The following is an 18,805-nucleotide window of genomic DNA, read 5'->3' on the forward strand; positions in this document are numbered from 1 at the left end:
ACATTATATTTCATTTACCACTTTCTTGTCCATTCTTCTAATCTGTCTAAGTCCTTCTGTATCCTACCTGTTTCCTCAACACTACCTGCCCCTCCACCAACCTTCGTATCATCTGCAAACCTGGCAATGAAACCACCTATTTCATCATCCAAATCATTTCTATACAGCAAAAAAGAAGTGGTCCCAATACTGACCCCTGTGGAACACCACTAGTCACTGGCGGCCAGCCAGAAAAGGATCCTTTTATTCCCACTCATTGCCTTCTTCCAATCAGCCAATGCTTGAACCATCTTAGTAACTTTCCCGTAATACCATGGACTCTTAACATGGTAAGCAGCCTCATGGGTGGCACCTTGTCAAAGGCCTTCTGAAAGTTCAAATATACAAGGGGTGATCGATAAGTTCATGGTCTAAGGTAGAAGGAGTCAATTTCAGAAAAGCTAACACATTTATTTTTCAACATAGTCCCCTCCTACATTTACACACTTAGTCCAGCGGTCGTGGAGCATACGGATCTCTTCTTTGTAGAAGTGGTCCACAGCAGGGGTGATTGATAAGTTCGTGGCCTAAGATAGAAGGAGATGACTTATTAACTTCAAACTTCCTGAATTATCACTCAAAGCGTTGAACTGCACGTGCATGTAACGAGAGCGTCTTGGATCTCCAGGTGGTCCACAGCAGGGGTGATTGATCAGTTTGTGGCCTAAAGCAGAAGGAGATGAGTTATACAGCTCTCATTACATGCATGTGCAGTTCAACCCCTTGAGTGAAAATGCAGAAAGTTTGAAGTTAGTAACTCATCTTCTACCTTAGGCTACGAACTTATCAATCACCCATGCTTTGGACCACTTCTGGAGGTCCAAGACACCGACTTCTACAAAGAAGGGATCCATATGCCCCACGACTGCTGGACTAAGTGTGTAAATGTAAGAAAAAAATAAATGTGCTAGGTTTTCTAAAATTGACTCCTCCTACCTTAGGCCACAAACTTATCAATCACCCCTCGTCCATCATCCACTGAATCCTCTTTATCTATCCTACTTGTAATCGCCTCAAATAATTCCAACAGGTTCACTTTAATATTTTCCCTTAAGGAAACCATGTGACTTTGTCCTACCTTGTCCTGCGTCACCAAGCACTCCATCACCTCATCCTTAACAATCGACTCCACCAACTTCCGAACTACTGAGGTCAGGCTAACTGGTCTATAATTTTCTTTCTGCTGCCTTCCTCCTTTCTTAAAGAGTGGAGTGACATTTGCAATTTTCCACTCCTCTGGAACCATGCCAGAGTCCAATGATTTTTGAAAGATCACTTCTAATGCCACCACAATCTCCATTGCTACCCCTTTCAGAACCCTAGGGTGCAGTTCATCTGGTCCAGGTGACTTACCTACCTTTAGGTCTTTCAGATTTTTGAGCACCTTCTCCCTTATAATAGTAACTGCACCCACTTCTCTTCCTTCACACACTACAACATCTGGCACACTGCTAGTATCTTCCACAGTGAAGACTGGCACAAAATACTCATTTAGTTCATCTGTCATCTCCTTGTCCCCCATTATTATTTCTCCTGCCTCATTTTCTAGCAGTCCTATATCCACTCTCATCTCTCTTTTATGTTTATATACTTGAAAAAGCTTTTACTATCCACTTTGCTATTATTTGCTAGCTTGTTTTCATGTTTCATCTTTTCTCTTGTAATGATTCTTTTAGTTGCTCTCTGCAGGTTTTTAAAAACTTCCCAATCCTTTATCTTCCCACTAATTTTTGCTTTGTTGTATGCCCCCTCTTCTGTTTTTACATTAGCTTTGACTTCCCTTGCCAGCCACGGTTGAACAATTTTGCCATTTGAGTATTTTTCACTTTTGGACATCCCCGCCAGCAGCAACTCTTATCAATTTACTTTGGCCAACTCCTCTCTCATAACACTGTAATTCCCCTTACTCCACTGAAATACTGCTACATCAGACTTTACTTTCTCCCTCTCAAATTTCAAGTTGAACTCAACTTAATGTAGGAGAATGAGCATTCTGACTGGTTGCATCACCATCTGGTATGGAGGGGTCACTGCACAAGATGTTAAAAAGCTGCAGAAAGTTGAAAACTCAGCCAGCCCCATCACGGGCTCATGAGGAGGAAAGGACCTGTTACCATCTTATATTATAAAACAGAAGTGTCATAGAGCACAACCGCGCCAGTGCCCCGGGTTCAATTCCGCTGCTGTCTGCAAGGGGGTGTTCTCCCCATAACTGCATGGGTTTCCTCCAGGTATTCCAGTTTCCTCCCACAGTCCAAAGGCGCACAGGTTAGGGTCACTAAGTTGTGGGCACGCTCTATTGGCACTGGAAGCATGGTGTCAGGCTGCCCACAGCACATCCCCGGACTGTGTTGGCTGTTGACTCAAAACCACGCATTTTGTTTCGAGGTACATGTGAGAAATACAGCTAATCTTATCATGTGAATGCAGTTTTCACGAGGGAGAGGTAGTTAGTTTCAAGGTCAGTGAGGGGAGAAAAAGAGGGTTCAGGAGAGAAAACCTTGCTCAAGTTAATCTCATCCGAATTAGCTAGGACTTCAAGATGCAGGTAGATTGGGAAAAATCAGGTTGGTGCTGGATCCCAAGAGAAGGAATTTGGTAGAATATCTACAAGGTGGCTTTTTAGAGCAGCTTGTGGTTGAGTCCACTAGGGGAAAGTGCAATGAACCAGAATTGATTAGACAGCTTAAGGTAAAGGAACCCCAAGGAGACCATGATCATAACATGATTAATTTAGTGTTGCAACTCCAATATTTGAAATACCAGGGTAAAGATGAATAAATCATCTGAAGCATTGACTACATTTCATTTGGGTTTTATCATTATAGGTAAGTCCTCGGAAAAGATATCACACTTGAAGGAATCCCATCCCACAACATCCCAGAGCATTTTGCTATAAACCCTCATGTAATAGGTACTCTGGTCCAAACTCTGTCACAAAAAAGGTCTTAGAGTCCTACAGTATGGAACCAGGCCCTTTAGTTAGATTATGAGAACACTCAGTCCTCTTTTATTGTCATTTAGAAATGCATGCATGCATTAAGAAATGATACAATGTTCCTCCAGAGTGATATCACAGAAAACAAGACAAACCAAAGACTAACACTGACAGAACCACATAATTATAACATATAGTTACAGCCGTGCAAAGCAATACCATAATTTGATGAAGAACAAACCATGGGCGTGGTAAATAAAGTCTCAAAAGTCCCCGAGTTGATCAACTCCTGAGTACCCGATAGCAGGCGGCAAAAGGGAAAAACTCCCTGCCATAAACCTCCAGGAACCGTCAACTTGCTGATGCCTTGGAAGCAGCCGATCACAGCCGACACTGAGTCCATCTGTCCAAAAACTTCAAGCCTCCGACCAGCCTCTCCGATACAGCCTCCCGAGCGCCATCCTCTGCCGAGCGCCTTCGACCTCTCCCCGGCCACTGAAACACGCAAAGCTGAGGATCTCCGGGCCTTCTGCTCCGGACATTCCGGTTACCACACAGTAGCAGCGGCAGCGAAGCGGGCATTTCAGAAGTTTTCCAGATGTTCCTCCGTACTCTCACGTCTGTCTCCATCAAATCAGGATTGTGCACGGTCCCCTACTTGACAGATAACAGATATCATCTCCGAAGTGGCTGCGCGCGCTGTCGTCGCACTGCCATCTTCTCCTCCTCCCAATGCCAATCCATCCATGCCAATCAAATTGCTCATCTGTCAGTGCCATTTGTCCACATTGGGGTCACCTCTCTCCAAACCTTTCCTATCCATGTACCTGTCTAATCGTTGTTCAATATTGCTAATGCACCTGCCGCAACCACTTCCTCTTACAGCTTGTTCCAATATGCCAACCACCCTCTGTGTGAACATCGATCTTCAGGTTCCTTCTAAATCTTTCTCCTCTCTCCCTAAACCTATGTCCTCTAGTTCCTGAATCTCCAACCCTGGGACAAAGATGTGGAGTGCTTAGCCACACGGTGATAAGGGTAAAACGAGTAGAGTGGGGGGGCTAAGCATACAGCTTTATGGTGTACCTGTACTGATCGAGATTGTGGAGGAGATGCTGTTGCCAATCCAAACTGACTGGGGTCTGCAAGAGAGGAAATCGAGGATCCAGTTGTACAAGGAGGTATTGAGGTCAAGGTCTTGGAGCTTAGTGATTAGTTTTGAGGGGCTGATGGTATTAAATGTAGAGTTGTGATGTCTGCATCTTTGCTGTCTAGATATTCCAGGGTTGAATGAAAAGCCAGTGAGATGGCATTTGCAATGGAACTGTTGTGCCAGTAGGCGAATTGGAGTGGATCTAATTCGCTTTTCAGGCAGGAGTTGATAGAAACAATACAGGCCCTTCAGCCCACAAAGCTGTGCCGAACATGTACTTACTTTAGAAATTACCTAGGGTTATCCATAGCCCTCTATTTCTCTAAGCTCCAAGTACCATACCTACCCAGGAGTCTCTTAAAAGCCCCGATCGTATCCGCCTCCACCACCGTCGCCGGCAGCCCATTCCACGCACTCACCACTCTCTGAGTAAAAAACTTACCCCTGACATCTCCTCTGTACCTACTCCCCAGCACCTTAAACCTGTGCCCTCTCGTGTCAGCCATTTCAGCCCTGGGAAAAAGCCTCTGACTGTCCACACAATCAATGCCTCTCATCATCTTATACACCTCTAGCAGATTTTGGAGTAGTTTAAAAGGTCGGCACCACACCGTAGCCCAAAGGACTAACTGTACTGCATCTCACCATACTTGTGCTCAAGACAATAAAATTGACTTTGCAAATAAAAAGTCAGAATGAAACAATAAAAAAATAAGCTACCGCTGCCAAATAATCTACATTGACAATGAAATCAGCAGGAGGTACGGAAGTCTGAAGTCCCACACCAACACACCAGGGTCAATGACAGCTACTTCCCTTCAACCATTCGTTTTCCGGACCAACTGGCACAACCCTAATCACTACACTTTAACAATGACTACATTGATCTATTTGGTCACCCTCCGGGACGTGCTCTCTTCTCATTACCGGCGTCAAAGAGCCGTACAGGAGCCTGAAGACACACTCGACATATTAGGAACAGCTTCTTCCCTTCTGCCATCAGATTTCTGAACAGACCAAGATCACTACCTTACTCTTATAGAAACCATAGAAACTACAGCACAGAAACAGGCCTTTTGGCCCTTCTTGGCTGTGCCGAACCATTTTCTGCCTAGTCCCACTGACCTGCACACAGACCATATCCCTCCATACACCTCTCATCCATGTATCTGTCCAATTTATTCTTAAATGTTAAAAAAGAACCTGCATTTACCACCTCGTCTGGCAGCTCATTCCACACTCCCACAACTCTCTGTGTGAAGAAGCCCCCCACTAATGTTCCCTTTAAACTTTTCCCCCCTCACCCTTAACCCATGTCCTCTGGTTTTTTTCTCCCCTTGCCTCAGTGGAAAAAGCCTGCTTGCATTCACTCTATCTATACCCATCATAATTTTATATACCTCTATCAAATCTCCCCTCATTCTTCTACGCTCCAGGGAATAAAGTCCTAACCTATTCAACCTTTCTCTGTAACTGAGTTTCTCAAGTCCCGGCAACATCCTTGTAAACCTTATCTGCACTCTTTCAACCTTATTTATATCCTTCCTGTAATTTGGTGACCAAAACTGAACACAATACTCCAGATTCGGCCTCACCAATGCCTTATACAACCTCATCATAACATTCTAGCTCTTATACTCAATACTTTGATTAATAAAGGCTAATGTATCAAAAGCTCTCTTTACAACCCTACCTACCTGTGATGCTACTTTTAGGGAATTTTGTATCTGTATTCCCGGATCCCTCTGTTCCACTGCACTCCTCAGTGCCTTACCATTAACCCTGTATGTTCTACATTGGTTTGTCCTTTCAACATGCAATACCTCACACTTGTCTGTATTAAACTCCATCCGCCATTTTTCAGCCCATTTTTCCAGCTGGTCCACGTCCCTCTGCAGGCTCTGAAAATCTTTGTATCATCAGCAAATTTGCTGATCCAATTTACCACATTATCATCCAGATCATTGATATAGATGACAAATAACAATGGACCCAGCACTGATCCCTGTGGCACACCACTAGTCACAGGCCTCCACTCGGAGAAGCAATTCTCTACTACCACTCTTTGGCTTCTTCTATTGAGCCAATGTCTAATCCAATTTACCACCTCTCCATGTATACCTAGCGAATGAATTTTCCTAACTAACCTCCCATGCGGGACCTTGTCAAAGGCCTTACTGAAGTCCATGTAGACAATATCCACTGCCTTCCCTTCATCCACTTTCCCGGTAACCTCCTCGAAAAACTCCAATAGATTGGTCAAACATGACCTACTACGCACAAAGCCATGTTGACTCTCCCTAATAAGTCCCTGTCTATCCAAATGCTTGTAGATTCTGTCTCTTAGTACTCCCTCCAATAACTTACCTACTACCGACGTTAAGCTTACTGGCCTGTAATTTCCCGGATTACTTTTCGATCCTTTTTTAAACAACGGAACAACATGAGCCACTCTCCAATCCTCCGGCACCTCACCTGTAGACAACGACATTTTAAATATTTCTGCTAGGGCCCCTGCAATTTCAACACTAGTCTCCTTCAAGGTCCGAGGGAATACCCTGTCAGGTCCCGGGGATTTATCCACTTTAATTTTCCTCAAGACAGCAAGGACCGCCTCCTTTTCGATCTGTACAGTTTCCATGATCTCACTACTTGTTTCCCTTAATTCCATAGATTTCATGCCAGTTTGCTTAGTAAATACAGACGCAAAAAACCTGTTTAAGATCTCCCCCATTTCCTTTGGTTCCGCACATAGCCAACCACTCTGATCTTCAAGAGGACCAATTTTATCCCTTACAATCCTTTTGCTCTTAATATACCTGTAAAAGCTCTTTGGATTATCCTTCACTTTGACTGCCAAGACAACCTCATGTCCTCTTTTAGCCCTCCTGATTTCTTTCTTAAGTATTTTCTTGCACTTCTTATACTCCTCAAGCACCTTATTTACTCCCTGCTTCCTATACAACTCCCTCTTCTTCTTTATCAGAGTTGCAATATCCCTTGAGAACCAAGGTTCCTTATTCCTATTCACTTTGCCTTTAATCCTGACAGGAATATACAAATTCTGCATTCTCAAAATTTCTGCTTTGAAGGCTTCCCACCTACCGATCACATCCTTGCCAGAGAACAACCTGTCCCAATCCACGCTTTTTAGATCCTTTCTCATTTCTTCAAATTTGGCCTTCTTCCAGTTAAGAACCTCAACCTTAGGACCAGATCTATCCTTGTCCATGATCAAGTTGAAACTAATGGTGTTATGATCACTGGAACCAAAGTGCTCCCCTACACAGACTTCCGTCACTTGTCCTAACTTGTTTCCTAACAGGAGATCCAATATTGCATCCCCTCTAGTTGGTCCCTCTATATATTGATTTAGAAAACTTTCCTGAACACATTTTACAAACTCTAAACCATCTAGACCCCTAACAGTATGGGAGTCCCAATCAATATATGGAAAATTAAAATCCCCCACCACCACAACTTTATATTTCCTGCAGTTGCCTGCTATCTCTCTGCAGATTTGCTCTTCCAATTCTCGTTGACTATTGGGTGGTCTGTAATACAACCCCACTAATGTGGCCATACCTTTCCTGTTTCTCAGCTCCACCCACAAGGACTCAGTAGGCAAGCCCTCTAATCTGTCCTGCCTGAGCACTGCTGTAATATTTTCCCTAACAAGCAATGCTACTCCCCCACCTTTCATTCCTCTGCCTCGATCACATCTGAAACATCGGAACCCTGGAATATTCAGCTGCCAGTCCTGCTCCTCCTGTAGCCAAGTTTCACTAATTGCTATAACGTCATAATTCCACATGTCAATCCATGCCCTCAACTCATCCGCCTTCCCCGCAAAACTCCTAGCATTGAAATATATACACCTCAGAAGATTTTTACCACCACTCACAACCTTTCTATTAGCGGATTTGCTTGAACTTTTAACATCGTTCATTTTCACCCCAGCTACACTGTCAGCTCTGGCACTCTGGTTCCCATCCCCCTGCAAATCTAGTTTAAAGCCTCCCCAATAGCACTAACAAACCTCCCTGAAAGGATATTGGTCCCCCTGTAGTTCAAGAGTAACCCGTCTCTCTTGTACAGGTCCCACCTGCCCCAGAAGAGCTCCCAATGATCCTGAAATCTGAAACCCTGCCCCCTACACCAGTTCCTCAGCCACTTGTTCCTCCTCCAGAGCATCCTATTCCTACCCTCACTGGCATCTAGCACAGGTAGCAATCCTGAGATTACCACCCTCGAGGTCCTGCTTTTCAACTTCCTACCAAGCTCTCTATATTCACTCTCCAGGACCTCCTCACTCTTCCTTTCTATGTCATTGGTACCGACGTGCACCACGACATCTGGCTGATCACCCTCCCACTTCAGAATGTCATGCAATCGATCAGACACATCCTTGACCCTGGCACCCGGGAGGCAACAAACCATCCTGGATTCTCTGTCACGACCACAGAACCTCCTATCTGTACCTCTAACTATCGAGTCCCCTATCACTACCACTCTCCTCTTTTCCCCCCTCCCTTCTGCACTGCAGAGCCAGACTCAGTGCCAGACATCCGGCTACTGCAGCTTGTCCCAGGTAAGTCATCCCCCCCAACAGTATCCAATGCGGTATACTTGTTGTTGAGGGGAATGATCACAGGGGCCATATAATAAATAATACTATATAATAAACGTCTTTGATTTATTGTTGTTGTAATTTGTTATTGCCTGCATTGTACTGCTGTCAGAAAACAACCCCCAATTTCACAACTTATGTTAGTGATAATAAATCTGATTGCACTAAAATGGACTTTGTATTTTTTCACTCTAATTGAAGAATAGCTTTATTTGTCACACGTACATCAAAACATGCAGTGATACGTGTCTCTCGTGTCAGCGACCAGTCCGAGGATCTTACGGGGGGCAACCCACAAGTGTCACCACGCTGCCAGTGCCAAACACAGCATGCCCACAACTTACTAATTCTAACCCATACGTGTTTGGAATGTGGGAGGAAACCAGAGCACCTGGAGGAAGCCCTGAAGAGAATTACAAACTTGTTACAGGCAATGGCAGGCATTGAATCCCAATCAGTGACCATTGGCACTGTAAACTGTTGCGACAACATCTACACTGCTATGCTGCCCTTTTACTCATTCTACACTTTCCCAGCTCCTCTGCTTAATGCCTCATTGATGCAGGCCAGAGGGCTAAAGATAAAGATGAACTTTATTTTTCACAGGTACACACAGTGGCGGGTGGCGGAGTGAAGATACATTTCTACCAAGGGAGGAGTAAGGCACCCCTTCCCTCCGCTAGCCTGCAGGTCACCGTTGGGCAAGGCGTAGCACCTGCTTAGTAACCCCTCCCCTGACCAAGGTCATGTGAAGCCATGGGAGTAGGTGGTGGATGGTTTTATGAGCAGCTGATGCATCAGAAGTTCTGGTTATGCAGCCACTGATGCCAGGGAGACAGTCTCTGAAGAGTATTGATGATGGCTGGGAATTACCGGTCTTGTAAAGACACTGCCCAGAAGAAGGCAATGGAAAGACCATGATCAACCATGTCAAACGACTCGGCATGTAATGAATACAGTTAATACAGTGATCCCCTCCAAGCTGATCGCCAAACTTCACCAGCTTGGTATCAGCTCCCACTTTGTCACAATGGTTCTCTCAAGTGATGCTATGTCTTAGTTTGGAGAACATTAGAAGTCGAACCTTTGAACCTTTATTTGATTTTGAGAAAAGATGGCGCTCATTTGCTCGTTATTATCATTTGAGTTAATTGATATAATTTTTCCACGATCTAATTCTAAATTTTTTAGTATATTTTCTTTTCTTGTTGGCGGTTTGATGTTTATTTTTAGAAGCTTTTTGTATGACGCATGGCTCCGGGTTGTACACCTAATGGGTTCTTTTTTTTTCTCACTTTTCTGCTTAGTAGGTTTTTTTCGTTATCACAAAATTTTTTTTTCAATCTTTAAGATAATGTCTTTTTTGAGACATTGTAATTGTCGTTACTTCAATGTACTCATATTATTTTTCCTGTATAATGTAACAATAAAAAGATGTGAAAAGAAAGAAGCTTGGTATCAGCGTATCCCTCTGCAATTGGACCTTGGACTTTCTGACCCCAATCAGTTAAGTTAGACAACCTCTCCTCCTCCACTCTCACCCTGAACACCGGCGTGCCTCAAGGCTGTGTGCTGAGCCCTCTTCTGTACTCCCTTTTCACCTATGACTGCACTCCTGTACATGGTTCTAGCTCCATAATCAAGACGACACCACGGTGGTTGGACTGATCAGAGGGGATGACGAGACGGCCTACTGAGACGGGGTCCAGCACCTGGCCGCGTGGTGTGCCGACAGCAACCTGACCCTTAACACCCAGAAGACCAAGGAGATCATTGTGGACTTCAGGCATGCCAGGAGTCACACTCACATCCCCATCTACATCAACAGAACTGTAGTGGGGCATGTATCTAGCTTCAGATTCCTTGGTGTCCACATTTCCGAGGATCTCACCTGGTCCCTGAGCTCCTCCATCCTGATCAAAAAGGCGCAACAGTGCCTTTATTTCCTGCGGAGCATCAAGAAAGCTCACCTCTGTCCCAGGATACTGACGGACTTTTACCGCTGTACCATTGAGAGCATACTCACCAACTGCATCTCAGTGTGGTATGGCAATTGTCCCGTATCGGACCTCAAAGCACTCCAGCGTGTGGTGAAAACTCCCCAGCGGATTATCGGCACCCAATTGTCCACCATTGAGAACATCTACCATAAACGCTGCCTGGGCAGGGTGAAAAGCATTATCAAGGATGCTTCTCACCCTAACCATGGACTTTTTACTCTCCTCCCATCCGGTAGGCGCTACAGGAGCCTCCGCTCCCGCACCAGCAGGCACAGGAAGAGCTTCTTCCCTGAGGTTGTGACACTGCTGAACCTCTCATCACAGCGCTAAGCAGTATTGCATCCATATTGTACTGTCTCAGTACTCTTATATTTGTGTGCTGTAGCATTCTTTCTATTCGCAGTTATTTTGTAAATAACACCATTCTTTGCATTTCATTGGCTTTGTACCTGTACTCAGCACAATGACAATAAAGTTGAATCTAATCTAATCTAATCTAATCTAAAAATGTATCGTTTGTGTCAATGAGCAACACAGTCTGAGAATGTGCTGGGGACAGCAATCAAGTGTTGCCAAGCCCCAGTGCCAGCATAGCATCCCCGTAATTTACTGATCCTAACCGGTACGTCTTTGAAATCTGGGAAGAAACTGGAGTACCCAGAGGGATCCCACAAGTTCACGGGGAGAATGTACAAACTGCTTACTGATAGCGGCAGGAATTGAACCCTTACCTGCCATCGCCAGCGCTGTGAAGCAATTGAGCTAACCGATACCATATCACTCTGCCCCTAATTGTGTTATTTCTTGCAAAAGTAGTACATATTTTAAGTTTAACTTGCATCATTCTTGCGGTATCTGATTCTATGCACCTGTGAAGCTGCTGGAAGCAACTTTTTCTACTTCCTGTTTGCATGCTTGTACTTGTGCACCTGACAATAAATGCAACCTTGACTTTGAAATGTACTTAACAACACAGATAGGAGCATCAGTAAATAGGTTTTGCTCTTCAGTACACTAATAAATGTGAAATGCTATAAGTAACTGGGAAACAGAGTCAGCTCATATTATTTGGAAGGCGTAGGTGGAGGACAGAAGCAAAGGTACAACAATGAAAAGCTCTGTATTACATAACTTCACTTACAATGAAATTCCAGCACAGAGAGAAGATCAAATAATGAATGAGGAATCTTAGAGTAATCTAGGATAGAAACTGGCTCTTTGGTCAACCGTCTCCATAATGGCCAGTTTGCTCTTCTACACTAATCTCACTTTCATGAATTAGAACATAGAAGATAGAGCACTTACAGCACAGTACAGAAGTGTGCCAGAAAGGGCCAGTAACATCATGAAGGATCTCACTTACCCTGCTCATGGACTGCTCAACCCACTCCCATCAGGGAGGAGGCAATGTAGCATCCATACCAGGACCACCAGACTCAAAAACAGTTATTTTCCCCAAGCAGTAAGCCTGATCATGTTATAGCCCAGGTGAGGGTGCGGTGGGGGGAGTTGTTAGTTCGGATAAGCTCCCACTATCTATTAAATGCTCCCAATGTCGTGTGTCTCAAATAGGCTCTGTCAACCAAGTCCAGCTCCTGGCCTTGACATATGGCTTAGCTACTAAGCCTGGAGAGGGGCAGCTTGCTACATGGGCAACAGCTTGCTCTCCATATTGTACTGCTAGGACACAACATCCATGGTTGAGCCTGACCAACAGAGGCCTCAAAAGGCTGATCAACGCCTCCATCCACTAACTCCCCCACTACTTTATTATTTCCCGTCAGTCACCTTCTGTATAGCCTAGAGCCACTTTATGGAAGTACAATCAATCTATGAGCACAGGCTATCTTACACATTTATATTTATTGTGCCAGGCATGAATAAATCTGCAGATGCTGGAAATCCAAAGCAACACACACACACACACACACACACACACACACACACACACACACACACACACAGACACACACAAAATGCTGGAGGAACTTAGCAGGCCAGGCAGATTCATCCGTAGATGCTAGAAATCCAGGTTTTGCTGTCTGGCCTGCTGAGTTCCCTCAGCATTTATGTATATTTACTGTGTTTTTAAAAATTATTATTATTATCATGTTCTTATCTTTTGGGTCGGATCCAGAGTAACAGTTATTAGTTCTCCTTACACTTGTGTACAGGAAATGACATGAAACAATCTTGAACCTTGAATCTTAATTCGAGAATACAGATTAAGGCATCCGTTAGTCTTGCGAGACCATGGATCTGCACCTGGAAAGTCTTCATTCTCCAGGGTGCAGGCCTGTGCAAGGTTGTATGGAAGACCGGCAGTTGCCCATGCTGCAAGTCTCCCATCTCCACGAGACCGATGTTGTCCAAGGGAAGGGCATTAGGACCCATACAGCTTGGCACCAGTGTTGTCGCAGAGCACTGTGTGATTAAGTGCCTTGCTCGAGGACACAACACGTCACCTTGGCTGGGCTCGAACTCACGACCTTCAGGTCGCTAGTCCAATACCTTAACCACTTGGCCACGTGCCCACCTTCGAGTACAGAACCTAGAACATTACAGCACAGTTCAGGCTGTTTGACCCATGGTGTTGTGCTGACTTCTTAATTTACCCTAAAATCAATTTAACTCTTCCCTCCTGCATACCCTGCCATTTTGTTTTCATCCATGTGCCTAAGAGTTTCTTAAATGCCCCTGACGTATCTGCCTTTGCCACCACCCCAGATTCTCTATACAAAGAACTTACCTCTGATATTCCATGGTGGTTGACTGTCATTGGACGATGACAGGAAACCTATGTGGGAGAACTTGTAAAGTGGAAAAAATGTTGCACTGCGTCGGTTCCACTCTCTCAACCTTGAAAGTTTGTGTCCAGTGGTACGAGTCGTTGTCACATCTAGGACCTTCCATGGTTGCAGTGGATAACCATAACTTCTTCCATGCCTTGTCCTGCCCTTTGCTCCCTAGGTAGGGTTGCAGAACAGCTTGCATGGCCCTTGGATTGCACTGCCAATCCCATCCGCCCTGTCTGCCAGGACTGACTTCACCTGCAAGGGCATGCATGCCCCTGTCTCCGCCGGGTTTGAGACTGCCAGCTACCCTCTCCTGGTTTAGCCTGCCTGTCAAAGCTATGTCATAGGGTGTGGCTTCTGTCGCATGCCAGCAGCTACTTGGAGCCACAAGGTGAGAGCTGAGTGTCCGGTGGAGCCCGAAGACATAACAAACCCCTACACCAGAGATGCTACTCCAAATGCCCCTGTATTTTCCTTAAAATGATGCCTCCTTTAAGAAGATATTTCTGCCTTAGTCCTGTTTGGATCGTATTATTCCATGCCCTGTCTGTTCAACTGCTTGTCTCAATGTCTCTTAGAGTATCTGCCTTCCAGATATCAACCACCCTCTGTGTTAAAAAAAAACTGAAAGCATGTCACATTCCTTCTTCAGTGAGCTTTGTTACCTCTTTCAGAAAACTATGGACTTGGACCCTCACCAACATATCTTAGATAAACACTCAGAGACCTTACTAGGTGCCTCCTGTACCTAATAAAGTTCACACTGTGTGAATGTCTGTGGTCTTCTGCTGCTGTAGCCCAATTATTACAAGGGTTCACATGTTCTGCATTCAGAGGTGCTCTTCTGCACATCACTGTTATAAGGTGTGGTTATCTGAGTTATTGTCACCTTCCTGTCAGCTTGAACCAGTCTGTCCTCTGACCTCTTTCATTAAGAAGGTATTTTCTCCCACAGAACTGCTATTCACTGGATTCTTGTCTTGCTTTTCACACCATTCTCTGTAAATTCTGGAGACTGTTGTGGGTGAAAATCCCAGGAGAGCAGCAGTTTCTGAAAAACTCAAACCACCCCATCTGGCACCAGGAATCATTCCACAGTCAAAGCCACTGAGATCACATTTCTTCCCCATTTTGATGCTTGGTCTGAACAACAACTGAGCACGACTGCATGCTTTTATGCACTGATTTACTGCCACATGACTGTCTGATCAGATATTTGCATTAATGAGCGGGTGTATAGGTGTACCTAATAAAGTGGCCACCGAGCGCACACGTATCTAATATCCCACTATATATTTGAAAAGTTAGACTCCAAGGTGACTTGAACCACACTGAAGTTCAGTAGTCAGCGGACAATATTTTAAAAAATACTTCTAATATGCCTCTTTTAAGTTCATCTTATGTTCTTGATATTTATTCTTTATTTATTATTATTATATCTCTCTTTTTGTATTTGCACAGTTTGTTGTCTTCTAGTAGTAGTAGTAGTAGTAGTCATACTTTATTGATCCTGGGGGAAAATTGGTTTTTGTTACAGTTGCACCATAAATAATATAGTAATAAAACCATAAATAGTTAAATAGTAATATGTAAATTATGCCAGGAAATAAGTCCAGGACCAGCCTATTGGCTCAGGGTGTCTGACCCTCCAAGGGAGGAGTTGTAAAGTTTGATGGCCACAGGCAGGAATGACCTCCTGTGATGCTCAGTGTTGCATCTCGGTGGAATGAGTCTCTGGCTGAATGTACTCCTGTGCCCACCCAGTACATTATGTAGTGGATGGGACACATTGTCCAAGATGGCATGCAACTTGGACAGCATCCTCTTTTCAGACACCACCGTCAGAGAGGCCAGTTCCATCCCCACAACATCACTGGCCTTACGAATGAGTTTGTTGATTCTGTCGGTGTCTGCTACCCTCAGCCTGCTGCCCCAGCACACAACAGCAAACATGATCGCACTGGCCACCACAGACTCATAGAACATCCTCAGCATCGTCCGGCAGATGTTAAAGGACCTCAGTCTCCTCAGGAAATAGAGACGGCTCTGACCCTTCTTGTAGACAGCCTCAGTGTTCTTTGACCAGTCCAGTTTATTGTCAATTCATATCCCCAGGTATTTGTAATCCTCCACCATGTCCACACTGACCCCCTGGATGGAAACAGGGGTCACCGGTACCTTAGCTCTCCTCAGGTCTACCACCAGCTCCTTAGTCTTTTTCACATTAAGCTGCAGATAATTCTGCTCACACCATGTGACAAAGTTTCCTTCTGCACGCTAGCTGAACACCCCAGTTGGTGCAGTTTTCATTGATTCCGTTCTGGCTATTATTCTATATATTTATTGAGTATGCCTGCAAAAATGAATGTCGGGATTGTATATGGTGACATATATGTTCTTTCGATAATAAATTTACTTTGAACCCTGCTTTAAGCGTCTGGAAACCCGCGGGATCCGCTGCCCTGGAGTCAAATCCACCGAATAACCCTCTTTCCCCACTTAATTCACCATCTCCTCTCCTTTGACCAACTCGTAAAACCCTCGCTCACCCCCGCCACCACCGTTCTCCCGAGCGAGTTCCAGGAACTGCGTAAAGTGCCAATTAAATATTCAAAGCAGTTCCAGCGAACTGAGGCGTGTGTGGTTTCCTCCAATGTTATAAACTGGGTTCTGCTGTAAGCATTTGCCATTAAAGGCTGGGTTAGGGCTCTCGTACCCTGCAGGGAGTTGAAGAGACGGAAAAGAACCAAAAAAAAAATACTTGGACATTTAGAATTCTGCGGGCTTCTTACTTCCGAGTTTCAGCTTGCCGGTTTCAATCCGTGAATCTCGCCGCGGGTTCTCAGTGAACCTTTTGTTGGCGGCAGCGGCTTATTTGCATGAAGGACGCTATCGGTAAATTTCTTGAAATCTAAACGTAATTGCCTGTAATTGCATAGCAATGTTAACAGATAAAGTGTCAATGGACTGTGTGTATTAGATGAAACCTTGCATAAATTAGCCGAAGATTTAAATAGACCCTTTTGTAATAATTGTCGCTGTGATTTCATATAATATTTATAAACACAACAGATTCCGCAGATGCTGGAGATCCAGTCACACACACTCGCACAGTCGATGGTCTCTTCGACAGAGTCCGAAACGTCGACTCTTTATTCCCTTCCATAGATGTTGTGTGACCTGCTGAGTTACTTCTGCATTTTGTGTGCGTTACTTCGGATTTCCAGCACCTACAGAATCTCTTGTGTTCCCTTTAATCTGCTTCTGCCCCTTTGCTTTTCAGTCTTGAAGAACGGCCGCCGCTCGAAACGTCGATGATTTACTCCCGTCCGTGTCTTGCGCCTGACCTGCTGAGTTCCTGCGGCGTTGTGTCCCTGTTGGGTGGGGGGTCTCTTCATTGCGATCAGTGGCCCGAGATGGAGAGAGAGATCTCCGCTCCGTTTCTTCCTTTCGAAGGGGGAAGTCTTGTGTTTGGAATTGTTCTGTCGCAGGGGCCGAGACACAGTGAGAAGCGCGTTTTGCTCAAATCATTACACAGCATACTGAGGTAAAACAATAACCGACTGCAGAATGAAGTGTAAACGCTGCTGGAAAAGTGCAAACGATTAACTGCAAGATCAGAGCGAGGAAGATTCTGAGGCCAAGGGTCCATCTTATTGTACAAGATAACACTTTATTTATCACAAAGGAGATTATTGTTTCAAGTTTGCTCCGTCAGAAATATATATTTAAAATACAAAATGTAAGCATTGAGGTATGAAAAAGATACAAAATATGAATTAAAAAGTAATAGTGCAAAACACAGATGAGCAATGAAACCATATAGTCAGTCATACTTTATTGATCCTGGGGAAATTGGTTTTCGTTATAGTTGCACCATAAATAGTTAAATAGTAATATGTAAATTATGCCAGGAAATAAGTCCAGGACCAGCCTATTGGCTCAGGGTGTCTGACCCTCCAAGGGAGGAGTTGTAAAGTTTGATGGCCACAGGCAGGAATGACCTCCTGTGATGCTCAGTGTTGCATCTCGGTGGAATGAGTCTCTGGCTGAATGTACTCCTGTGCCCACCCAGTACATTATTATGTAGTGGATGGGAGACATTGTCCAAGATGGCATGCAACTTGGACAGCATCCTCTTTTCAGACACCACCGTCAGAGAGTCCAGTTCCATCCCCACAACACTCGCGGAGGAGGAGTAGAGTCTTCTAGCCACAGGGAGAAGGGATCTCCTGTGACGTTCAGTGCAGTGGTGCTCCTCCGTGGAATCAGTGTGTTACTAAAGGTGGTCCTCTGTTTGTCCAGTATGTTATTGAGGGGGTGAGAGGGATTGTCCATAATGCTCCATTGCTTCTGCAGCATCTTCCTTTCAGACACAACCACCGGGGAATCCAGTTCCACCCCCCAGGACAGAACCAGCCTTCCTGAGGAGCTTATCGATCTTCTTGGCTTCAGATGCTCTCAACAGAGGACAGTGTAGAACAGAATCTGCCCGCCACTGAGTCGTAGAACATCTGCAGCATAGTAGTGACCGGAGCCCCCTCTGGAAGTACAGCTGGCTCTGTCCCTTCTTTTACAGAGCCTCTGTGTGTTTAGTCCAGAGGACTTGATAGAGGTATTTAAAATTATGAGGGGGATAGATAGAGTTGACGTGGATAGGCTTTTTCCATTGAGAGTGGGGGAGATTCAAACGAGAGGACATGAGTTGAGAGTTAAAGGGCAAAAGTTTAGGGGTAACATGGGGGGCACTTCTTGTAATATAATTTTTATTGAGTTTTCAAAAAGAATACATGAAAAGATAAAATCTACCCTCCCCCCTCCCCTTAACTCTCCCCCCCCCCATATATAGTCCTACCTGGAAAGAAAGAAAAGAGGGAAAAAAAAGGAGCCGCCTGGGTATTGGAAGGTTTCCACATGCTCCATGGGATTCAAAATAAATTTGGTATAATTATTCGTTACTTTCCCCAAGGGACCAAGATCTTTATCGGAGCACTTAAATATGCCATCTTATCTTTTGTAAATAAGGGTGCCAAATATTCAAAAATGTTACATATTTATCTCTTAAATTATAAGTAATTTTTTCGAGTGGAATAGAACTAGCCATTTCATTATTCCAACGATCCATACTTAAATACGAATCAGATTTCCAAGTAACTGCTATAGTCTTCTTAGCTACTGCCAATGCAATTTTTATAAATTCTTTCTGATATTTATTCAATTTAAGTTTCGGCTTTATCCCTTCAATATCAC

The 18,805-nt window shown here is 44.5% G+C and overlaps 1 protein-coding gene across 3 annotated transcripts in view; it reads left to right on the forward strand.

Moving 5' to 3' along the window:
• Positions 1-16,206: 16,206 nt before the first annotated feature.
• Positions 16,207-18,805, forward strand: part of LOC134349791 (kelch-like protein 24) — a 34,577-nt gene continuing 31,978 nt past the window's right edge. The window contains exons 1-2 of one of the 3 annotated variants that reach the window (XM_063054668.1): positions 16,207-16,472; positions 16,839-17,102. The gene's annotated coding sequence lies outside the window, so the exon portion shown is untranslated. The remainder of the gene's footprint in view (positions 16,473-16,838; positions 17,103-18,805) is intronic. The other 2 variants (XM_063054667.1, XM_063054666.1) reach the window with 2 other exon arrangements.

This window comes from Mobula hypostoma, chromosome 7 (genome assembly GCF_963921235.1).
Source record: "Mobula hypostoma chromosome 7, sMobHyp1.1, whole genome shotgun sequence".
In the NCBI taxonomy this organism is placed as follows: Eukaryota; Metazoa; Chordata; class Chondrichthyes; order Myliobatiformes; family Myliobatidae; genus Mobula; species Mobula hypostoma.